This window comes from Pongo pygmaeus, chromosome 1 (genome assembly GCF_028885625.2).
Source record: "Pongo pygmaeus isolate AG05252 chromosome 1, NHGRI_mPonPyg2-v2.0_pri, whole genome shotgun sequence".
In the NCBI taxonomy this organism is placed as follows: Eukaryota; Metazoa; Chordata; class Mammalia; order Primates; family Hominidae; genus Pongo; species Pongo pygmaeus.
The window spans coordinates 169,064,448-169,077,389 of record NC_072373.2 but is presented as its reverse complement, the minus strand read 5'-3'; the positions used below and the strand labels follow the sequence as shown (position 1 = coordinate 169,077,389).

At 36.8% G+C, this 12,942-nt stretch overlaps 1 protein-coding gene and 1 long non-coding RNA gene across 10 annotated transcripts in view; one reads left to right on the top strand and one right to left on the bottom strand.

Annotated features, from left to right (window-relative positions):
• Window positions 1–12,942, top strand: part of NFIA (nuclear factor I A) — a 599,513-nt gene that overhangs the window by 379,555 nt on the left and 207,016 nt on the right. The gene's annotated exons all lie outside the window — the stretch shown is intronic.
• LOC129034930 (uncharacterized) lies at window positions 4,316–8,871 on the bottom strand. The gene is made up of 4 exons (XR_008502056.2): window positions 8,732–8,871; window positions 6,606–6,688; window positions 5,267–5,300; window positions 4,316–4,442 (listed from the first exon to the last, which is right to left on the bottom strand). It is a non-coding gene; the product is annotated as an uncharacterized LOC129034930 (long non-coding RNA).

Below are 12,942 nucleotides of genomic sequence, written 5' to 3'. Positions count from 1 at the left end.
TTGGTTATTGATTATTTAAAAACCCTAGATTATTTGTGACTTCTGGCTAGAGGCCTAAATCTTGAATTTTTCCTCAAACAAAAGAGTATCCTCCTCCTTTTAAATGGCATAATAATTTACTTCACATAAATGCATTTTTTACGTATACACCTAATAGACTTCAGGGAATTATGCTAAAATTTTATTTCTACCTGTCTAGATTTAAATTGTCAACCATTAAGTAGACTGAGCAATATGAATTGCTGGTCTATTCCCTGAGATATATTTGAGATTTAAACATTTTTTCTTCATTAGATACTTTCAGTAGATTGAAATAAATGGAACTAAATGTCCTCTTGCTAGGTTTGTCCAACTCAAACATAAATTATGTATAGAAAAATGGCTGGGATGAATTTGAGTCTTCAAAATATAAGCAAAAATGGCATTTCATGCATTAGTATGAGGAGGACATACTTGGGTTTTTGCTAAGTTTCAACCTATAAAATTTAGATGGGTTTTTCTTAACTAAAAGCTATGACACCATCCTGAAATCTTATAAACTATGTATGCAGAGTTAAATTGAGGGGCATAGTTTTTGTTTTGTAAGTATTCATTCATTGTGTTAGCTCTTTAAACATCGTATACACAGTAAAACTTCATTATAACATCCCCTGAAAACATTTCCATAAATATGAAGTAAATTTTCAAAGTTCAAAGTCCTAACTATAGGCAACAAAATGTTTTCCATATATTATGGTCCAAGCTTTTGTTCTTCAGGGAAAAACATGTTATAAAAATGGTTTTAACACTTTGTTTACAAAATAAATTCTATTAATAATTGATTATTATTTTTCATAAAGATTTCAGTTAGAAAACATAATTACGTAGGTAAAGAGTGAGATAATATTAGGATAAATACTGATCTCATTATATTCTACAAAGGTCAGTGGTTAGTATCCACTAAGTTAATATATGAAAGTCCTTTGTAAACTGTTAGATATCAAGACATTTAGGTTTTTATTTATGTTTTTTTTTAAAACTTTGGATTATCATATTCTCCTCTCTATGTATCTACTTCATGGTTTTCATTTAAAATAGCAAAAAAAAGAAAATAGAAACAGTTACTAAAAACCTGTAGTCATTCTGTGATATAAATTCATTTGGAATTTAAATACTTAGAACTCACGGCAAGAGTCCAAGACAGAAATTCTTTTGGATGATCTATAAACCACTCAATCCCTGGTTAATGCTCAAACCATGTGAAAAGTTCCAAGTGAAATTCACTATGAGCCTTGTCTGAACCCCATAAACTGAGGGAAGTCCTATAAACCCTATATGAACCCCAAAGAATCAAAATAACTAAAGCCGGCACATAATTAAAAACCACTATTTTCTAGTGGCTGCTTTATGTGTCCACAGTTTGAAGACAAGCTTTGCATATGGAAATGAACTATTTTATTTCGAAAGTATGAATCATAAGCTACTTAGTATTTAAATATAGTTATCCTGTTGTGAAGATCTAATAATAATGCTGTTTAAAAAGAGGAACTGGAACTTCTTTACAAGTATTAACATTTCCAGGATCTTTCGGAAAGTCGCCAAGACATAAATATAGTTGTAGTAATGATTGTTGTTTTAGGAGTGGAATTAACAGTAGATATGTTCATCAACATTATTTTGAAAAAGTAACGTTATCTTGGATTTGTACCAACTTTTATGCCGTATACTTAAAATGCGACTCTTGATAATCATTTATTATGACAGTGTGGGTTGATAGAAGCTAGGTATTATGGTTCTCTTTAGGCAGAAAGAGAAACAGAACTCCTGCATGACTTCAGATACAGTATATTAATCTTTTGGGGGCACCAGTTTCCTCTTCTGAAAAATGAAGGGATTAGACTAAAACAATGTCTCAGATTCCTTCCAACTCTTAAAAAAAAATATCTGGAAGCAACTATCTTTGTGTCATTGTCCATAATATCCTCTTCAAAGGTGGGATGACAGATTTATGGAGGACACATTGTAAATCACTAGGCTAATATCTCTTATTATTGCAATCAGAAGTATAATCATTGTTAACGTGTACCGAGTACTTACTCCTAGACATCACCTGCTGGGCTCCTGATGTGAAATTGGCTTACTGGTTTGTCTGTAGTTCTTTATTAGTAGCCTTAGTATCTTAGCATATTAGTGATTTTATTAAGTTGACTAAGCATTGTATGACTTTTTACAGGCCAGTGTCTTGGATGCTCAAGAATCCTGAAGTCATTCCCTTTGCCTGTAAATGTTGACCATGAACCAAAATGAGCTCTGTCAGTCTCTTAAACATTTTACTTTTTTGACCGTTTGTCTCATGATAAGTTTTATAAGCATTAAGTAATTTTCATACATCATCTGTTTTTCCATTCATTCTTCCAGCCATCTGCCATGTACTTGGCTTTTGGGCACTGGGAAGAGCTAGATGGGAAAGAAATGCATCTTCTCTTAAAGGAGCTTACAACTCCCAAAGTTACAACTTTGTCACAAAAGGAGTGTCAAGACACAACTCAAGTTCATCACCTGAATGCCACTGATAAGGATTTCCAGATGAACAAAACATTAAGCTGACACCAAGTGAAACGTGTACTTCACAGACTTTCATCTTTCATTTCGTGATATGCAGTGGCACTCTGAAGAACTGGGCTTTCAGAATGTATGTGTTTGGTCCAGTTCTAGGTATAGGGAGCAGTATCTTTGGAACAGTCGCAGCGTACACCACACCACACTAGGTTCTATCTGTTGCAGGGTCAGCTCGTTAAAGCTACTTTCTGGGTCCTCGTTAATGTCATGCAGGCCTGTGACAGGTGTTACAGCTCCCCACCTGGCATGGTCCATTGGGGGTGTGCTGTACTTGCTCTTGATGCCACACTTAATGGGTGGGGGAAGAAAGCAGCATTATGTGTGAGGGGAGGTGAGAGGGATGCCCTCGGGCCGTTGCTGACATCTGGTCACCACTCCTGTTTTGCTGGCATGTCTGTTTGATGCCTACAAATACTGGGCCTTTGAGTTGAGTTTGCTGCCACCATTGGGTTCCTTGCAGCCATCATTATTTCACAGCTGGGCCACAGTTTTAACTTGGAAAAAGGGCATTCATCTCAGGGCCAGAAATAGTCTACTACCAACATGATCCTGAGAACTTTCTTAGTTTAATAAATGAGAGAATAAGTATCCTCATGAGCTCCTTTATCAAGTGTTTCCTGGTTTTGAGCTTTTTTGTTTTTTGGTGAGAATGTTATCTTTCATTGTTATTTCTGAACCCTTAAAGGACTACATTTCCTTTTCAAGAGGTTCAAGTATTTCTTGTACATGTGTGCGGTGATAAGCAAACATTAGTCTGAGAAAGTTCTGAAAAATCTAATTGAGCCAGCATTTACCAAGCCCTTCTATGTCAGCTACTGAACTAGGTGCAGGGAAAAAAATAAAGGTCCTCAACTAGCTCACCCTCAACTAGCTGTCCCTCCAGCTAGAGAACCAAACCTCTGCATAATTAACCATAATAATGGGCAGATAGATTCAAGGGAGAATGCAGTAAAATATGTAATATCATGAGTGCAGTTTTTATCTGTGTGCACAATTATGCAAGCCTTTTAACTAAAAGGCTTGGGTGAGATGGATTTCGTAAAACTTAATGCACAGAACTTCTTGAAGCACAAATTAAGACAATTCCCTAATATTAAAACACAGCCCTGAGAGGTAGGGTTTCAGGCTTTCTGGAACCCCCAAACTTGAATTGGTCCACAGAACTAAATTAGAAGTAACAACCTTTCCTTATGATGTGTGATTTCTCAAATGGTGGCATCTTCCCAAAGCTCTGTGTTCTTTTGTTTGGAGCACAGCTGCTTCCTATTGTTAAGTTGCACCGGAGAGCTCTGAGACAATTAATGAAGGGGATTTAAATGTTTATTTAAAGGTAATCCCAAAATGTTTCTTGGTGAAAGATGCCCTTACTGCAGTCCCAACTTAAATACCAACTTAAATAAGAAACGTCCACTCTAGGCGTGCTCAATAAATATTCAATGACCATTTCTGGTTTCTGGGGCATTATAAGAAACTTTTAAAGCACTTAATTGTGAAGATATTAATAACTAAAAAATTGCCAATTAAATCTTCCCCAGCCCCAATTCCACATACGCCTATGCACAACCACTTCTGAATGCTCATGGAGAAATAGCATTAAGGCTCTGATCTGACCTCAGTAATTTTACAAATGTAAAGGTAGCATCTCATGGTCCCTTTAGGGATATATTATTGGAAGAACATGCATACAATTTTGTTTTAATTGATTCTCACTCTTAAGTATGCAACCAATCTGTGTATATCTCCTTTTAATTATTTATCTGAGTTGTGAGAGAAAAGTAGGTAATTATTTGGTGATCCATTCAAATGTCTTAAAAGGAAGGCATCCAACTTTTATGACATACATCCTGAAAGACATAAAACAGTACATTTTTATTTTATAATTTCATTAGTATCAAGTGTAAACTATTTTAAAACAATTTATAAAAGGTGCTTACATACTTACTGATTGAAAAAATGGCCACAAGAATTAAGTTTATGGAATTGAAAAAATTTAGACCACAACAACATGGTAAACATCGATTTTTTTCAGAAGGAAATAATTTCTACAAATCAAAAATTTACTAACCAAATGTTATAGTTAGGACAAACAATGCAGTAATCTTACTGTAAGAAAAATAATTCAGCCAACACGTTTATTAAGTGTCTTCTTTATGCTTAACATGGGTATTTGCTATTAGATGGGGGAGGTGGAAGGAATGTATCAAAAATGAATAATGGCCAGATGCGGTGGCTCACGCCTATAATCCCAGCACTTTTGGAGGCCAAGGCAGGTGGATCCCAGCACTTTCGGAGGCCGAGGCGGGTGGATCACCTGAGGTCAGGAGTTTGACAGTAGCCTGGCCTCAAACTCTGGTGAAACCCTGTCTCTACTAAAAATATAAAAATTAGCTGGGCGTGGTGGCACACGCCTGTAGTCCCAGCTACTCAGGAGGCTGAGGCACGAGAATTGCTTGAACCCGGGAGGCAGAGGTTGCAGCGAGCCGAGATCATGCCACAGCACTCCAGCCTGGGCAACAGAGTGAGACTTGATCTCATAAAAAAGAAAAAAAGAATAATATTCCTTACCATGTTCCTGCTGACAGTTTGAGTACACAAGATACATCGTGACATAGTGAATTCAAGGAAGCAAACATGGTATGGGTTGGAATAATCATGGATGGATACTTACTGGAAGAGGCAGAAAAACACATGCAGTTCCTTTTCTAGGAAAATATTGGTAAATTATCTTGGTTAGTAAAAGTGCACAGAAAGCATATGGAAGTTTCAAATCTATTTTCCATAGATTTTTCCCCGAAGTATTTCTAAGATGCCGGGTGTAAGGTACGGTTCATTGTCCTAGTCCTCTATGCTGAAAATGATCATTTTAATTGGATTGCTTCTTTGGAAACAAGACAAAGCATACATTGCTAAAAGCTTCTGGAGACCATTTTCAATATTTGTAATAATATAAGTGCTAGAAATGTGCTTTCATTTATATTCAAAGGCAATAATGCCTTCTGTAAGCATGGCGTCTCTGTAAGACTTTTATAATGTCTACTTAAATGCAAGCAGACAAAATTAGTTTTCACTTTAGATTAGAAGACCTTTCTCTGTTGCAACTTTTTGGCCTCTCTTTTTGTTCTGCTCCCCAAGAGCAATGTAAATGTTGCTCTTTGTTTTGCTAAAAGAGGAATATTTATTTTTACAAGTACCATGCCACTTCCGTATGATCTAGATGGTGTGTGTCATGAATATAAAATTTCTGTATGATTGGCCAAATTTTTCACTTTTAATTAAGATGACCAGACAAAAATTTGAATTGTAAGAAAACTATGGGCCAGTTTAGTGCCTGTTGAAATGTACACTCGGATATTGAAATGTTCTACAGAGCATGATGAATGAAAGTAAAAAAGCTCTATCTCTTTTCTGAAGCCTACTTGAAAATTTTGCTTTTATAGCATGACATTGAAAAAGATACTATAAAAATATTTATTAAAATCATAGCTCGAGTTTTTTCTTAGAAGTAAGAAATTATGTTTAATATCAAGGACTTTACTACAGGATAACATGATTGTGTTTCACATAGAAAAACTTTGTTGAAAAATCAATGTGGAGTTGAGTTCATCGGGGCCCTAGCTGAAACTAATTTTACTTTTGGATATTCCATAAACTGCATACATCTCTTTCTTACTGTTTTGTTTTTCTATGTATGAGAAATCCATACACACAGAAAAAAGATGGAGAGCCTTCATTTCTCTTATTTTCACTTTTGTCCCATCCCTCTGTGCTTGTTCTTTGTTTAAATAAACTTTTGTTGTGTGTCTTTCACACACCATCACTCTCTGCTTCAAAGGCTTCTTTTAATAACTTAGCCCTGGCTCACTTTTCTTTTGCATATGAAATTGATTTAACTAAAGTGTATGTGTGTGTTTGTGTGCACATATGCCTACATACACATGCATCTGTACAAATAAAAATTTCACTGGAAAGGGAACTCTGTGATCTCTTTACTACGTACATACACACACCTTGTCGAAGTGGGAAACTCAAGTTTGGAGTTAATTTGGTTTTGAGTTCCAGCTTTTTCTCTAGTGCTGTCTGTTTCCTCACCCTGAAATGAGGATAGTAATGTTTACTTTACAAAAGTTGCTGGGAAAGTTACGTATATGTAAATCACTTTATTTTTATTGCTAGACATTCAATAAATGCTAGCTGTTACTGTGACCATCATTATTGTCATATATGTAACACAATTACGTCATACATTTAATTTGAAACTGATAATAAGTAAACATAAAAAGCAGAAGGTTGAGATTAAGGCTTCTTATTGCTAAAAGATTGATCTTAAGTACAATCACGTGAAAACTGATAGTTACATAACCTGAAAAATCATAAAATACTGAAAAATTATGACTTGTATGATTGTTTTCAATTGTCAGACTACGTGATATTAAAATGGCAGTTGATTTTTTGTATTAACACAGTGCCTCTAATTTTAAAAACTGCCTCACCAATCATGTATTTAAATGAAAACAGAAGTAATGATACAAAATAACAAAAATATAAACAGAGTTCAGAATTTGAAAATACTGTATTAGGAGGTAAGCTGGCTATTTTTCATGTTCTTTAAATACATTTAGATCAACTTGAATATTAAGCCTCCTACAGCAGGTAGATAGAGGTATCAATTCAGTTACCATTTAAAATACAGTAACTCCAATGAGGAGTTTCTTATAATTATTTCTAATTACTTTTTGATATTATTAGAAATTAGAGCTATACCAGAATGCTAGGAAAGATGTCTTTTTCAACATTGTATCGCAGCATCAAGCATTATGCATCAAACATCAATTCCTACTCATAATATCCATTTAATGTATATTTGGATTATATTTTCTTTGGATAGACCCTCAAAGTAGAGACTCTGTATTAACCAGCTTGCAAGATTAACTAAGCTTTTTATTTTCTTTGTAATATACTAACTGATTCCTTTGGCATGTTGAATGTTCATGGCCAACAGTTACCTACTACCGCATCCTAGCACTATTGTTTTTACCAGTTGTGTGCTTACCACGTCAGTTGTGTTATTCCGGACCTGTTTATACTAGTCTTATTTGTATCACCATTGTGTAATTTAATTAAATTTATGTGAACCAATGGCATGCAAGTTCAAAATGGAAAAGTTTTATTTCTATGAAACTAACCCAGTGCCTTGGAAAGAATCAGTAAAGGCAAGCTACAAAAATTTCTGTCGGATTACATGTGAAGTGAGATAACTACAGAAGATGAGAGAAGGTTGTAAAAATAAGAGTTTTGTTAGATTATTTTAGAAATATCTTTAAATTCTCCCTCTACTTAAAGTAAATGGAACTGGAAATCTTTTATGATGCATTATAGATATGCACTATATGAGAAAGATGCTGTGGAGCTCCAATTATTAACAGACTTATTATTAAATTTAAATTCTTGTCTCTGCATAAAAAGATTGGCCAAAGAATGTACATATACGTGCTCAAAGTTAAAATGTTTAAGGTGCATATGTCTCATTAATGAGTATCTTCTTCTTCCATTTTTTTCAAATTAACCAATCAACGACTGGCCCTAACGGTACTGGATAAGATAACTTCTATTCTATTTTTTATTCTGACTCTTTACAGAGTTTTAGAGATGTTTTGTTTCCTACTTACCAAGGGAGAGAAAAGGGAATTGGCAGATAGAGTTTATATCTTGGGATGAGATGTGTAAAGGGCCAGGACCTGAAATTACGTGAAGGCTGATATTCTGGGATTGGTAGTTTTGAAGTTCCATGAAGAAGTTCAGTCCAGCCATGTTCCAAATGCTTGGAGTATAGGCTGGTAAGCTTAGTGGAGTGTTATACAACATGGAAGTCTAACTGGCAGGTGAATGTCCCAAAAGTTGGACAGAACCAAGAAATAGAGAACATAAGCAGATGACAGTAATCCAGGCAGAAGGTTAATGTCAGAGAAGTCTGTCAGTGGGTCATAGGGCTCCACGTGCTAGCCTGGGTTTCCATGCCAGAATTTTGTTCTTGGGAGGCAGGTAGGGAAAAGCAATTCAACATCTCCAGTTCCAGATGAGCCAGGGCACTTGACCAAATACAGGTACAGAAGTTAGTCCCTGAGGTAGAGCTTACCTGTTGGAGAACATGGCAGAAATCATTGTGCCAAAATTGGAGCACAGGTCAGAGGCTAAAGCATGGCTTACTGCTGTGGTTCATGGTGAACTTGAGCTTCTCACGGCCCCTCCTATCTCCTGAGGGTGGCTGAGCTCACAGATGGGGACTGTTATGTAATCGGAGGTCAAGTGGTTTAGCTGGGGTGGCAGAGAGCCAGGTGAAGACTGAAAGTGTTCAAATAAGGAAGAGAACAGAATTGCTTTATGTCTGCCTTCATGAAGACAAACCCTAATAGCCAAAGGACTGAAAGTTTGCCCAAAGAGACCTCAGTTTTTGAAAGGAAAATGCATCTTCTCCTTATGTTAGAATGACCATGTCTAAATAAAATAAACTCTTTTGCTTTTGTTGTTACTTGTCTTGGTATCTACCATTGTTTGACACTAAAAAAAAAAGCAGTGAATAATTATTGGCTAATTTAATCTGTCATGATGGCATTTGTAATTCAGGTACATCCTTCATTAAAGCAAGTATAGGCATTATTATTTTTAAAACTTTTGTTTTCTATTTGGATTTCTCCTATTTTGTTTGATTATTTATTTTGTTGTTACTGGTGGTGGTGGTGTTTTACAGTGAGGCATACCAGTTAGCTCAGCTAAGGTGTTTGAGTAAGACTTTATAAACATAAAAGTACTTTGTGTGGGTTTGTTTTGTGTGTTCCATCTTACGTCATTTGTGGCACTGAAAATGAGATTGCAATTCCCAGAGTACTGGGATGGTTCATTCAGAGGTTAGCCCACCTAAGTTTATAGCAGTTGTCTGTAATAGAATTGTAACTAATTTCCACTGTTGTTTTTGGAGAAAACTGTAGACTATAATTATGTGTTAGCACTTTTTAAACAGCTCCCTGCATTGTCATATCATTTTAAATGGGCTCTGTTTTAAAATGACCTTTCATGTTTTGATTGCAAAAATATAGCTTACACAGGTCTGTAGTTAGCAAAATATAAGGATCCAGTAAATGATAGAGCATTGACACAACTCTAGAAGCATGTGTTAAACATCACTGGCACTGCCCTAGGTTTAAAGGAGAAGAAATAGGGAAGTAGAAATTCACTGTTCTTCAACACTCCTCCTGTTGGATAGACAAGATTAGTACATAGAACAGTTATGGAGCCATGTGAAAAAAAAAACAGTAGTTATAAAAATGTAAAATGCTACACATGAAGTATATTGTATCACCTTTTTGTGGCTTATGGAAAGAAGTCTCAGAGCACAGTAAGATTCAAGTACCATCTCCCAGAATTAGGGTCAGCAACACCATTTTATATTTTGGCAAATGCTACCCACTCTCTCCCAAACGGCAGATATCTGCATATAGTTAGTCATGTGGACACACCCTTCCTCTGCTACATTGCATTGCCCTATTAGTACTAGAATTTTAGTGTTGATTTAAAAGACAGTCTGCCTTAAAGCAGATTGCATAGTTTGCACACTGTGAATTGTAATTAAAGTGTAAGGGGGGCTTATTATGTCAACAACTGGCATGAGAACCCCCGAGCAGCAGGTGACCCTGACCATGTGACGTTTGTGACAGCTAGGATCCCCTTTTCACTGGCTTAGCAATCTGAAAGTCCAAATTGAAAGAAGCCCAGAGGCTGTATATTTCATTAGATCCCAGGGGAAGTACAGGATACAGCTTCCTTCTGTTTTCCTGGGAGGTCGCCAGAAAGTTTGTAGAGCTCTGTTTCTGTCAGAGGCTCAAAAGAGAAAAGAAAAAGCACACACAAAACAAAACAAAACACCATACACACCACAAAACCATCCACCAATCACCCCCAGGACCATAAATTTGACATTTCCCACAGTCTGAGACCACAGTGTTGCTGTGTCAGCAATACGCTCCTTGTTTGAATTGTCTGAAAGGAAGGCTCAGTGTTCTAGTTTTTAAAAAATGTGTAATCTTCAATATGCAGTGATTCTCTTGGTGTAAAACCATGAGAAATTATCAAGTACAGATATCATATGATTTGCTTGAAATACTTTTGCATTATGCGTTACTTTCTCCTGACTTTCTAAAATGGGGCATAAGTCCGAATTTAGAAAGAGGAAACCACATGTATAATAAGGGAAACAGACTAAGGAGACATGCTATATGTATTTCAGATCTTATTGTGATGGGTAAACTGTTTGAAATGTGGTCACATTAAAAGTATGTTACTTTGTGGGAGACTCAAAATCTTTTAAGAGTAGATTTTCATTGTGTTCCATAGTGGAAATAGACCTAGGGTTTGGTTTTGGTGGGAAGTTTTGGTCTTCAAGTCACCTTGGCACCTGACTGGCAGTTGTGAAACTAAGTAGAAAAGATACTTCTTTTTTCTTGGCACCTCACACGGGATCATAGGATTCTTACTTTCATACAATTTATATATCACAGAAATGAAAACTTTGGTACTTTGTTGTATAATACAGATCTTGTGCTTGTTGATTTTTAATTTGGGGCTCAAGCTTCCCATGTCAACTAATGTGTCCGCTGCTAGGCTGCCCTCAGGTAGACCAAATGTAAGCTCACTAGGAAGTATTTCTAGCTCTGTAAATACCTAGCATATCATTTAGTCCAGGCATGTCCAATCTTTTGGCTTCCCTGGACCACATTGGAAGAAGAAGAATTGCCTTGGGTCACACATGAAAGTACACTAACATTAACAATAGCTGATGAGCTTAAAACAAAAATCGCAAAAAAATCTTAGCATGTTGGCCAGGCATGGTGACTCACGCCTGTAATCCCAGCACTTTGGGAGGCCAAAGCGGGTGGATCATTTGAGGTGAGGTCAGGAGTTCAAGACCAGCCTGGCCAACATGGTGAAACCCCATCTCTACTAAAAATACAAAAAAATGATCTGGGTGTGGTGGTGCATGCCTGTAATCCCAGCTACTCGGGAGGCCAAGGCGGGAGAATCACTTGAATCCAGGAGACGGAGGTTGCAGCAAGCCAAGATCACACCACTGCACTCCAGCCTGGGTGAGAAAGTGAGACTTCATCTCAAAAAAAAAAAAAAAAAAATCTCATAATGTTGTAAGAAAGTTTACAAATTTGTGTTGGGCCGTATTCAAAGCCGTCCTGGGCTGCATGTGGCCCCTGGGCCGTGGGTTGGGCAAGCTTGGTTTAGTCCCTAAGTGTTGTTCATTTTAAACCGGAAAGTAGGAATTTTCTGAGCCCAGATTCTACCTTTATACTGCTATTTGTTATGTTTTGGTCAAAAGGGAAATACAGAAAGAGGAAAGTTAACAGTCATGGTTTGTGTGCTTGTATGTTGTATACTGTCATGTTTTGATTGCAAGAATATGGTTTACACAGGTCTGTAGTTAGCAAAATGCAAGGATCCAGTAAATGATCCTTGTATCATTTATTTAGGACCCTCTGTTGTATGGGCCCAAAAGGACTCACAGTGCCATACACTGTGTGTGTGTGTGTGCTTGTGCCAGCCTGGGACAAGAACTTCAAGGCTTGAGAGAAAGATGTACCATTTTCGTAAATTTGGTAAATAAATTAAAACCTTTCAACTTAGAGCTGCATTTAAGTGTTATAATTAAAGGACTACCAATTGGGTTTTTTCTAATTTTGTTTTGTTGTTTTACTGTCCATCTATTTTAGCAAATTCGCAAATAATTAGTTTCTTTTATTTATGTTTTTGAAGATCAGTTCCTCTATTCAGCCAGAGGAAAACCCAATATCCTTAGCTACGTTTTACCTCAGTTACCCAGAGAATTGAGGCAAGAGTAGGTTGTGGGAATGTGAGAGAAGTGTGTCTGTGCTGTCGCAGCTTAGTTAACTAGTCCTCTGTAGCAGGATAAGCATGTTTGTGCAGAAGTAGAGAATTGTCTCCAGTCATGATTTTGTTTTTTATATTTTTTACTGAGGTTTTTTTTTTTTTTTTTTTTTGAGACAGAGTCTCCCTCTGTCACCCAGGCTGGAGTGCAGTGGCGTGATCTTAGCTCATTGCAACCTCTGCCTCCCGGATTCAAGCAATTCTCCTGACTCAGGCTCCTGAGTACGTGGGATTACAGGCACACACCAGCATGCCCAGCTAATTTTTGTATTTTTTTTAGTAGAGATGGGGTTTCACCATGTTAGCCAGGATGGTCTCGAACTCCTGACCTCGTGATCTGCCTACTTTGGCCTCCCGAAGTGCTGGGATTATAGGCGTGAGCCACCGCACCCAGCTCTACTG